Source organism: Ambystoma mexicanum, chromosome 6q, assembly GCF_040938575.1.
Source record: "Ambystoma mexicanum isolate Mex_15411 chromosome 6q, UKY_AmexF1_1, whole genome shotgun sequence".
In the NCBI taxonomy this organism is placed as follows: Eukaryota; Metazoa; Chordata; class Amphibia; order Caudata; family Ambystomatidae; genus Ambystoma; species Ambystoma mexicanum.
In genome coordinates, this window is record NC_090937.1 from 457,810,020 (window position 1) to 457,822,178 (window position 12,159).

General features: G+C 48.0%; 1 protein-coding gene across 11 annotated transcripts in view; it reads left to right on the forward strand.

The window, feature by feature from the left end:
- TBCK (TBC1 domain containing kinase) overlaps nt 1–12,159 on the forward strand; it is a 2,754,978-nt gene that overhangs the window by 1,076,278 nt on the left and 1,666,541 nt on the right. The window lies entirely within an intron of this gene.

Consider the following 12,159-nt stretch of genomic DNA (forward strand, 5'->3'; position numbering starts at 1 on the left):
ACCTCTAGGATCTGTACAAACAACACCGTCCCTGGGGGTAGGTGCTACCGCGTGGTGCACACTTGAATAAGCACCACATTGCAGGCTCCTGCATTAGTTATCACATCTCTTGTAGCTTCCATCTGAAAGGGTTTACTATTATCATCGTCATATGTTCCTAGTCCGCAGCGTAATCATACTCGTCGTGACTCGGACCAGCGTCCGTTCCGGTTAGCAAATTCTGCATGTCCATCCATTTGTGGTGTTGTTCTGGGTTTTCAAAGAAAATGGAACAAGCTTTATGTAAGCACCTTCAGTTTTGCCGGATACAACATGTATTTCAGGTTCGACACTCATCTCCTTTTGGCCCCTGTATAGTTCATCCGTAGCTTCTGCACTTGAAGGGTGTAGTCCGGATAAACTGTTATCATGGCTGATGCTTGTTGGATCGTCCCCCCGGCACCTTTACTCCCAGATCTTCTCCCATTCACGATAGTTCAGTATCTGGGCTATTATTGGCCTCGGTGGAGCTCCTGGTGGTAGTTTCCTCACCAATGATCGATGTGCTCTTTCTTCGGTGAATCCCTGCGTGAGGGTGCCGGGGTCGATTTCTTGCTGTAGCAGGGACTCAGATGTATTCCGTCGGGTTACCTCCTTCTTCTCCTTCTGGGAGCCCAATAATTTGCACGTTATTGCACTGATCCCTGCCTTCTGCATCTTCGGCCCCGTCTTCTAGATTACGCACATGTTGTTGCAGCACCCTGACATCTTGAAGTGTCTTTAAGGTCACTCATATTTTCTGCAATTGTCTTTTCCAGTGCACTTGTGCATTCAGCCAGTGCCCTCACGTCTTGTCTCAACAGGTTCACGTCTATATTGATGACATCAATTTTGGCTTTGAGAGATTCCTTCAGGGATGCTATGGCCTCTAGGATCTGTTTATCCCCTCTTGCGAGCGTCGACTCTGGTTGGGGCGCCTTTGCAGCAGTGGTTTTGGCCGTTGAGGCGGGCTTGGTAAAAGTGTCCATCGTCTGCTGCATAGCCTTACTTTTCTGGGGCTTAGAAGCAATGGCCTCAGTTCTTCTGCAGTGTCCGGTACTTCACAATGACTCCCTGCCAAGGTTTCCACTGCACACAATCCTTCGGTAAATGGACCCCAGTTCCCTGGTGTTGTGCTCCTTTTGTTGCGTACCCTTTTATCCCAATCCTAGGGTAGCATCCAGGTCTTGTAACCCTGCGTGCCCAAGTGGCTTTCGTGCTGGGACTTTGTCACAATTATGACTCTTACTTCCCGTTACCCGTAGGGCTTATGGCTGCTTAGGGCCCTCTGTTGTTATATAACGCAGTATGGGTTGCAAGGCGTTGACGTCAGGGATGATGGTTTGCACCAGGGTAAGCAACCACGTGCCAGCCTGTGTCCAGTTGCACCGGGGTAAACTTGCATTGTCTACGCCCCAAAGTGCATAGCACAAGGTTATGTCGGTGACTCCCAACTTGCTCCTCCAGTGCGTAGCTCTGGTCCTTGCAGGGTGTCAACCCCCCTGTCTCCTGAGTCATGCTATTCCTGTCTGCCACGCAGGGCCTCGTGTCTACCAGCCTTGTTTTGATTTATTCAGACCTCCTGCCAGTGTTGCACAGCTGCTTAGTGCTGGCGCGCTGTTTATAATTTCGGTGCAAGGGCTGGAGCTGATGTTGTAACTCCTATCTCACTTTATCCCAGGTGTGCCATGCGTTTCTTCTTCCGCCTGTTGCCTCTTGACAGTTATCCTCTGTGTCTAGACCTTCCTCCACTCCAACTGCTGCTCACTTGGGCCTTGGGCGGCCCTCCATGAATCTCGCCCACCTTCTGCACTCGGTGCTTTAGCGTTCCCACTCCACAATGTGGGCTGGCCCCGCTCACATTTTGTGCAGCTGCACTCTTCGTTCGGGGGGGGGGGTAACGCTGACCTGCCCTCCGTGGAGTCCTGCAATACCTTTATTCACCTGTATCACGGGCCGTGCCTATTGTGCTAGAGCGGACCATAGTGGAAACCTAAATGCAGTCTATTGTACGAACTGCAGTATCTGCTAATTACAATGACAGGCAGCGCCTGCCAGACCGCACTGGATACCGCACTTATGTTGCCTTGCACGGCTTAGTGTACTGCTTTGGAGCAGACCGCATTGGAGCCTGGAACATGATTAGTCTTGTATTCCGCTTCAACACGGCCCGACGCATTTTTGTTTGATCAGCTCTGTGAGGTGGACCGTGATGGGAGCTGCTACCACGGCTACTTGCTCTGTGTATGAGCGGCATTCTGCATGCAGAAGCAGACCACTGTGGAAACCGCGTATGCTACCTAAAGTTAATGTTTGCCTCGCCTCTCCCCCGCTACACCGTTTAAGATTGCGGCGGGGGCTGTCCAAAGTTGGTTACAACGCTACTTCCTATTCGGAAACTTCCTTTGTTAGTCGCTGCCTGTCTGGGCTCTGCTCGCTTAGTTACTCTTCTTTCCTCTGGTGCCGTATCGCTGCAAGCCGGTCTCGATCCTCTCCTAGGTGCCACAACATACCATGCATCAGTGCGGCGCTCCTTATGTCCTCCACAGCCATACACCGCTCTACTGACGCAGGCAAACTATTCTGTCTCGACTTCAGTATGTTGGGTCTGCCATTCCTTCAGTGTTTCCGAAAGGACATGACACCATGCTGCTCCCTACTTCCTCGAAGCTACTCCCGCCTGGGCGAACTTCTTGCATTGGGAGCATTCTCTGTTCGTCAGTCGCAGGCCAGGTCATTTGCCATTATCGTCTTGCCAGCAGCATCCAGTGATTTGTTTTTTTTCCCCGTCTCTCCGTGCTGCAGTGACGACCTTCCACAGAAGTCCTTTGTTATGAGGTGTGCACCATCTTGGCTCCTTACTTTCCTGTTGTGCCGCTGACTCTCCTTCATTGTCAGTCAATCGACCTTTTGCAAACTATCTGTTTGGCCTGCTATAATCACGGCACCTTAACGCACACAGGCATCCCTTCAACGTGTACAAACGGTGCCTATAGCCACCATTATTCCAAGGATTGTGTTGGATCAGCTGGAGCTTCACAAAAACGCATCCTACTGCATGGCTCTTCAGCTACGCTCCCCAGGGTTTCAATATTAGTCTCTTTATCTTGTCTTGGACGTGTATGATTAGTCCCATAATGATTCTCCGTCCCCCTCCGGGTCTCCAGTTTTCCATATTACCTGTTGTTCTTAGGGATAACATCACTGGGGCTTCTACTCGCTCGAGTCATCTCTCTCTTCCGCCGGACTGGTCTCTGCTGTTTCTTCAATGCTTCTTCTTTCGTGCCGTAGTCTAGGATGGTTGTTCGGTATTTACGTTACCATTAGGTTCCACGTCTTTAGTCGCGGGGTGGTCACAACGTTGTTTCTGGGCCACCGGGTCCGCCACAAGATTTTCGTGGTCACGCCACTACTTTCCTTCTCTCACTCTCTCTATGATTGTCAGGACGGTATTGCGTCCTTTTGCCGATCCCCGTTTTTCCGACGCGTGTTTTGCCGTGGGAGTTTTGCTGAAAATGTCCATCAAAATCTTTTTGGGGGGTTGGGGGGGGGGGTGCAAAAGCTTAAATAAAGGGTTGGGTGGAAGGGAAATAACGAAAATCAAAAATAATGTAAAACAAATTTCAATTAACTTTTTCGGCGAAAACTCCTGCGGCAAAACACTTGTCGGAAAAAAGGGGGTCCGCGAAATGACATGGAACTTGTCAGGATTCCCCGCGTCAGACTTTTCTTCTCTCGTTCACCTCTTGGTAAGACTCAGCGTGCCTACTTCTGTTTCTCATACTCCTCTGGTCACAGGACACTGCGTGTCCGACTTCGCCTCTGTACCAGCTTTCCCGCTGGTTTGTAACTCGCAGGTTTCTCTTATCTCCAATCTCCTCCCCTCACACGTGTGATGTAGTATAGCGACTTCCATGGTGTATGTCTGAGTCTCTCTGTCAGGCGGCTGCTCTCCTCTTTCACACATCATCCTCCTCGTCCTAGTTAAATGGGATGTTTAATTTATAGAAACATTTATAGTGTCCATTTGACAAAAGCACAAACTGGCGCTTTCTACATACAAGTCTTCATAGGATATGTGCAAAGAGGCATTGTTGGTATGTTTTCCAGGGACTTCCCCACAGGAACAGGAGTCCTTGTCCCCAAAGGGGGAGGCTCGCACAATGAGATCCCACTTGCCTCTACCCCTAGGGACAGTGTTGCGGAGCGGGCTCACCTCCCTAGTCTCACAGGGGGGGTCTCTCCCTTGGGGTGAAGGAACCAATTCCCACGATTCGCCACAACACCCATGACAGGAAAGGCTGTGTGACCTGGCCATGGAGGAAGATGGCCCATTTCCTCCATTGCCTCTTGCCATAGTGAGTAAATCACTTGTGATGGATGTTTTCCCAGATCCTTGATGCACTACCACACTAGTCCTGGCCTGATTGGAAGTAGAACCAGTGCAGTGTTAGACCTGGCAACTCTGAAGAGAAAAAGCGATAAGAACTGCACTATCTGAATGTCGCATGGCCTGTTAGGATCACTACGTTTCCCCTACCTGTCCTCCTACCCCCCCAAACCCTTCTCCTGCGCCTCGAAACACTTCTGTATAGGCGCATTACAAATGATCAACAAATAAAGAAATAAGGCACATTCATTCCCTGCCACCCGAGCCTGCTAGGTCATGATATAACGCGCAGCACCAGCGCTATTTTGACTGCTGCCATTCTGGCAGCCCCTGCCCTATTTCAATGGATGTCTCAGTGAGAGTGGGCGGCATTTGTGCTGAGTGCGGAGAGCTTGGTGGCCTGGGTAGTACTGATGGTGGTGCAAGGGAGCAGTTCAAGGGCTACAGGCTGCCATGTCGGCAGTGGCATCGCTAGGGGGGGTGTGGGGGGCCTGTGCCCCCCCCCACCTAAGATGAGCAGTGACCATGTTCTCCCCTTACTCTTGTCTGTGCCCCCCCTACTTTTGTCTTTGGCCCCCTCTGTGCCCCTCCTAAATTTGATTCCTGGCGATGCCACTGCATGTCGGTACTGAACGTGATCATTCAGGCAGCAGCTTGCAGGTAGGAGACTGTTGGTCTCTGGAGTTTGATGGACCCCTCTGCTTATTTCGGGATTAAAAACGACTCCAGTGAATGGATGTCTTCTAGGTAGGCCTGTCATGACGCCTTTGGCCGTGGTGCTGCAGGCTGTGGGTTCTTTGCTTATTTATACCTAGTGCCCTTCTAATGAATCGTGAATGAGAGCTTGAGAGCTCATTGGTTTTACAGGTAGATTGATTTACCAGGATAACAGGAAGCCGAACTACTGCTGATGCAATTTCCGTTCACTCCTTATCTTCCTCAAACTGCGCTATTTTGGAGATGCTATGTGAAATTGAAAAAAAGCGACTTTGGGTGCAAAGCTAACCAATCTGAATGAGACCGTTTTGAAATTGGTGGACTTGAGTACAATTTATTCTGCCAGATGAGTGACTACGTTTTGTGAGAATACTGTGAGATTGTTCTCAGACTACTAGTTTCCATCAGCTATAGTAGCGCTGTGCAGCACACCAGTGAACAACTCTGATGGAGTGTTTGTGGAGCGATTGTGGGCATATGAGGTGATGAGGCATGGGAACAATAGCACCAAAGACACCTGCGAGCTGGGGGAGCCTCACCAGATGGCAGCCTGTGAATGACCAACACAGCACACAATTACGATTTTCTCTTCTTAAGCACCGTCTGTGTGGCTTAGATTGCCAATACATTCTTCAACTGATGCGAAGAAGATGCATAATCCAATGTGTCAAAGGTTGCTCTCAGATCAAGTAAGTTATAAAGCGAGACCCTGGTCTCTGACACGAAGCAGCTTTTTTCTGATGCTTATCAGGGTGGTTTTTGGGCCCTGTTGAGGATGGAAACCATATTGAAAATGTTGTTGTAAATATCGTCCCTTGAAGTGAGCAGCCAGTTGTCCTGTAATGACTGATTCAACGACTTTGACCACATACAGTACTGCTGAAATGGGTCACAGGTTTGCTACATTGCGTCTAATTTAGTCTTTTTAAAAGAAGGGGGTCGTTGTACCTGCTTCAGTTTTCAAGGACCTCCTTCAATGCAAAGAGAAGAATTGAATTGATGATAAGTGTAAACGTATCTTCAAAAGTCAGAAAATGTAGTTGGCAAGTGGCATTCATTTGAATGGTTTCATTGATCTGGTAACTTCCAATACCATAAGTGAGTTGAACCTTGAACTAGTGGGGGAAGTTACGATCCAGAGGAAGGTCAAAACAGATTTGGCATGTGACTATCAGGCAGAAGCCTATTCTCTTCTGGACCTTAGATGAACATCTTCTAATTAAAGCACTTTAAGGTATGTTGGGATGCATGTCCAGCTCCCCTCTCCCCTTTCCCCCAAGCGATTCAGGTTGAGGAAAATATATGAAGTGCATGAATAAACAAAGTTGCGAGGCTGTAGGGTGAAGGGTGGTGCGAGATATACGAAGTACGGGTGTGTGGCGCAAATAAGTAGGGGATTATGGAACTTAAAGTAAGCCTAGATACAGGGTGCATGTATGTGTGTGTTGGTAGAATATAGTTATAAAGCAACAAGAATTACCAATGTAGCAGCCATGCCCCATTCCCACTGCGAGAAATACTGAAGCACCGCCATATTAAGAGTAAGGCCTAGTCTGCCACAGGCTGCGTTGAAAGCTGCAGCGTATCATAGCAACAAGTCCCGAAACACTTCTCCCATCCCCTTTCCCAGCTAGAGAGTTAGACGAGGAGATCTTCAGGCCTAATAGATGATTCTTAATTGTATCATGTTGTAGGCCTGTGAAACCAGAAAGGAATGTGAGTGGCCAAACACGGGCAGAGTAGCTCCTGTCTCGATGGACAAACCCACAGGAGTCTGGGCAGAGGTCTTGAGCTGCCAAAATAGCCCATCCCAGATTTAGGGCACTAGTGCCCCCCAGGATACTGGTCATCCTGTTTTAATTGCCAGATGCCCACCAACAGAACTCCTAAATCCCTCACAACGTGACTGATTAGTGGGGTCCTGGAGAGGACCAGGTGAAGTCCCGGGAAGGGGCAGCTGCCAAGGGGGAGCACAAAGGAAGATGTCCTGTGATTTGTACTACGAGGTGCCAGGGGTGAATAAAAGACCAGAACTGTGAAAAAGTCCTTCTACATCCCCAAGAGGCCCATGGCATTTTCTGGTCTGATGAAATGAAACTGACATAACACTTAGAACACTTGAACTGCTGTTAGAAATCTTTGTTTTGATCAACAGATACTTCGTTGGGGTTGGGTTTGGATAAACTTCTATAGCATTAAGCCTTTTGGTGAATCGTGGTGCCTCAATTCCCACAAGAGAATTACCGAGGACGGTCTGGAGGCGATGCCTGCTTAAGCGGGACAGCAGCGGCAGTGGCGCTGCTTGCAACATGTGGAGGAACAGCAGGGCATCCACCCCTCAGCATGCTTATGCTGAAGCACCGGGAGCCGGGACGGTGGCATGCTCCGCTCTGCAGGATGGAAATGGACGAGAGATGACAACCAAGAGGTGCTGCAGGGCCTCGGAGGGAAGACCATAGCCTTTCCCTTCGACAGCGCCAGCACACGTCCAGGAACTTTGCAACACCAAAGAATCTGTGGGAGGACTTGGGTTCAAATACCCATAGAGGAACTTGGGGGGGTGGGGGTATAAAGGTGCACCTAAATTAATAAAACAAAAACCTGAGAACCAAGGAGTTGAAAAGTAATGTTTAAAGGGATCACAGAATAAAAAAAGAATAAAGAAAAGAAAGTAAACTGATTAAAACAACAAAAGTTCAACTGGCCAATAGAAAGAGAGCCTAACACAGGAGGACCAGAATGGAACCACCCTGCCACCCAATCCTGTAAGCAGGGCTTCCCACCAATAAGCAACCAACAGGATGAGGAGGTGTCTGGCTTTAAAAGCAGAGCCAGTTCATTCTAAACTTGTCTAAATTAGGGACAGGTTCCCAGTACTTCTTTCCAGACACTAGTGAAGGGAAGTTGAGCTATATCCTGATGGAGGAGATGCTGTTTGAGTGAAGGAGCCAGGAGTACCCTGAAGCACTGACTGTCTAGAAACTGAACTGAAGAACCTGGAGGAAACTAATTAACTGAGGGGGAGAAGCAGAGTACCCCTGCAACACCACATAAGCCAGAAAGGTGGAAGAGCTGACCTGCCTGAGAAGAGGCTGATGAAACTGTCTGACCCAGGGGGAAGAAGGAAAGTACGCCTGCAACACCACATAAACCAGAAAGGTGGATGTTCTGAAGCCTGAAAAGAGGCCAATGCCTTGATAGTGAGACCAGGACAGAAGCAGGACCCACAAAGAGCAGAGGGGCACAAAGCCAGGTCCCCTAAAGATGTGAGGGGCAAAGAGAGAGATAGAAAGAGAAATAAATAAGCAGGAGTTTGGGGCAACATACCACACAACCAAGAGCGTGAGGGAGTGAGCTGGATGAATCACCCAGAGGACCGAGACAAAGAGCCAAACCACAGGACCCAGCTGATCCTTCACCCAAGATGCCCTGCATCTGTAAGACAACTACAGGTCCCAGTTTGAGTTTTCATGTAACTGGCCATGTTGGTTGTCTGCTTGAGGAGACCCTAAGAGAAGACCTCCTTGACTTGATGGAATTTGTTCTTTTAGGGAAGGACTTTAAGTTCAATATTTTCCTCGCAACAATTTTCTACCTAAAGGAAGGACTAAGTTAATTTGTTTCATTGCACCATTTGATTTGGCTATTCTAACAACTCACTTTTTCGGAACATTTGATTCATGAAACCTTTATCTTAAATTCAAGGTTTAGTTGTGACAGGCAAGTTTATTTGAGGGGTTTTAGTACTTTGGGCACCTTCTTGCTTCATAGGTAAAGTGTACCTTAAGTTTGCATTATTTATTCAGGGATGGACTTTTAAGTCACTTATGTTTGAACACTGCTTTGTTTTTTAAACTCGTTTCGTTACACCTGCTGAATAAAGCATTTTCTTAAAAAAAGACCCAAAGTCTGAGACCCTTCTGTTTGCCGGTCGTCACACATGGTGTTAGAAGTGGGATTCGCTATGCCCGAAATTGAGTTTACCCACAAGAGGTTCGCTCCCATTAGGTGACCCTTAATGCTGTGTCATCTTAAGTCCCTCTAGAAATAAAGCCACCACAGAACCCTCCAACCCATCAATGGCTCAGTTTCAAAATAATGAGCCCAGAAGCCTTCCTTTGCCATAGAACCAATATAGAAGGAAACCGTTACATCCTGCAAAGACCCTGAGAATACTGGATCCCTGGGACAGAGTGGATCCAAATTCCCACTGAATTGGTGGTGACTATACCATCTAACTACCGTGGGTTCCTTATTCCTCCAAACGGTCCTAGGAAGCAGTGGTTGAAGTGAGCAGGAGCAGTCGGGAGCGGTGCTCCTCTACTTTTTTAAATTACCTTTTACAGCTCCTATACTTATATTTTAAAACAAAACCATTCCGGAATGGTTTCGTTTTAAAATAAAAGTGTAGGAAGAAGTTGAAACCTTCACTTTCAGTGCACTGCACTGGACGTTCCCTTAAACAGCAGGTGCACGTGTTTGGGGTGGTGTATTGTGTGTGGGAGGGGTCATGGCAATGGGGTTGGTGGGGAGTGGGTGCAGGCCAGCAGGGAACATAGTTCCACTACTACTTTTCGTACACTTCGACCACTGCTAGGAAGAGGAAAGGGATTAAAATACTGTTGGCACTGACAATGCCCAATAACCACACCAACCTGACCCTACTGGCTCTGAATTTGTTTCCTAATCCAGTAAGGATTCAAAGGGGGGTCTCAGGGGTTTAGGGGTGGGGGAGTCCTCCGTTATCTCAACTATGACAACTTTTTAAAGAAATTGTCCATGCTCTAATGCTTCCCGGCACTCCGCCTCGTACACATTTTATACTCTTTCAGCCACCAGTCACACATGAATACAACGTATCTCTGTCATTCACATGAGTGCCTAGAACATTCACACTGCAGTCTCATTCCCATTTTCATTCACACCTATACCCACTATTCATACATGTGCACTTACACTGACACCCCAGCATATTCACGCATGCATACAATCCTCGCACACATGTTTTTTTTCTGTACCTGTTTCTCTCCAGACTCAAAATGTGACAGCCACCTCAGCTGCATTCCAGGCTTCTGGCTACCATGCTCCACACAGACAGGAAGTACGGAGAAGCTTCCTGGTTTCTGACATGTGCAGTAGAGCCGGAGAGCCGCCATCTCCTCACTGCTGTTCACCTGCTGACATATCTGTAAATGCCCACTCACCAATGCTGAGTGGGCATTTAAACATTTTGAGCGTTTTCGAGCGGGCTTGAATCCTCTGGCCCTACCCTGTTTATGCTCCTGATGGGTCGCGTTCCTAGATTCCCTGGTATGAGGTCTGCACAGGCCTGCTAACAAGCACTTCTTACTAACCCTTGCCTTTAGGCATACCTTACTGGCAACAATTCCCTCTCACCCGTTTGCCAGGGTGTTACACCGAGCTCACCTGGAGTGTTTCTTCCCCCCCTTTGCCAGGCTGATGTTATCACCCATCATCCAGCGGTCGCCTGCCTGGGCTTCAATCTCACCAGGCTATGATTCTCTCCTACTGGTGCCTGACTCATGCCGGGGGCTCAGCAGGCTAGTGCTGATCTTCTTTCCTTTCGCATTGGTACTCTACAGCGGTTTAACTGCTTCTAGCAGGCTTAAGGGTTGCTCCCACTTTGAGTCACTTGCTGCACCTACTCTTTCCTAAAATGCCACCATCGGTGTCCACTCACTTCTCTGCCCTGGACTCTTATAGTGCTGTGGATTGGTCTGATTAAGAACTAATCTCTGATTGGTTCCCATGTTCCCTAGCTTCTTTGGGATCCACCTTATCCTGGTCTTCAATTCTGGCTCTTAGGTGTTTCCTCTTACTTTTTAATAACCTGCTCTGACATGTTTGAGGGTACAGGCCTTGTGTGATGACTTGGTGACTGCCTCTCGAGTTTCTAGTTCAGGTCCCTCTTTTCCTCTGTAGATTTATGTGGAATTCATGAACACCGGTTCTGACGTTTGTCGTGAATTCCCATAAGGAATCATTCTAGGCTCTGCTCACTCCAGCAGTTAATGGATTTTGCTGCAGGCACGTTTAGAGTGGTAATGTGGCGAGCCCCTACACTGTGCGCATGGCATGGCATGGCAGGGCTAGCGAAGCGATCCTACCAACGCTGGCCATGGTCCCATCATTCCCTGGCGTGTGACATTACTCTGCCCCCTTGATGACCCCACCATCCAGCATTAGGTAAAGCAGAGTAGTTTGCCACAATGCTCTTTCTACTAAGCCACTATATTTCTTTTTTAAAAAAAAACGTTAATATGTTATTCTAAGTTGTTACGGCAGCATGATTGTTAAACAAAGGACTCTGACACATAGGGCAAAGACACGGATCATGGGTTCATAACAGGGCTGAATATTAGTCTTTGACCTCGCAGCTTGTCAGTGTCCCAGCCTTCACGTTGCTTGCAGAGGAGACTTTGAGCTAAGAGTGCAGACGTTTCTACAACTGGGGCATACTTCTTGCCTTTCACGAATCCAAGGTGGGTCCAAACAGCTATAGAGGTACATATTCAGGTAGACAACAAAGTGTCCGTTCCCTTTTGATGGTCTCGCTACAGTATAATAACTGCACTGATGGGATAACAGGTAACTGTTCTTTTGCCCGTTTGACACCCTAATTACGTTAGCAAGGAGGGATATGTAGGAGGAATCTTGATGAAATGTAATGTTGCAATTTTCAGTCCACATTCATTTGCTTAAACAGACAAGTCTTTATCTACCATGTAGGACGGCTCTTCTCTGGTGGAAAAGGTCCTTTAGTGATCCTCTACTTCTGGATTTGTATACTAGGCAGGAATGGTTTTGTTGTTTTAGCATCCAGACATGGAAGCAAACTTCCACCCACAACCTTCTCCGAACCTGACCATCTTCGGTTTATGAGAAAGGTAAAAACCCCACTTTTCTCTTTGTCCTGATCCTTTCAGCCTCTCCTTGGCTAAACTCCTGATCGCTCCAAGAGGCTTTTCATGCAAACGCCTTGTGCTTTTTGAATAACCCTGTACATATATTAT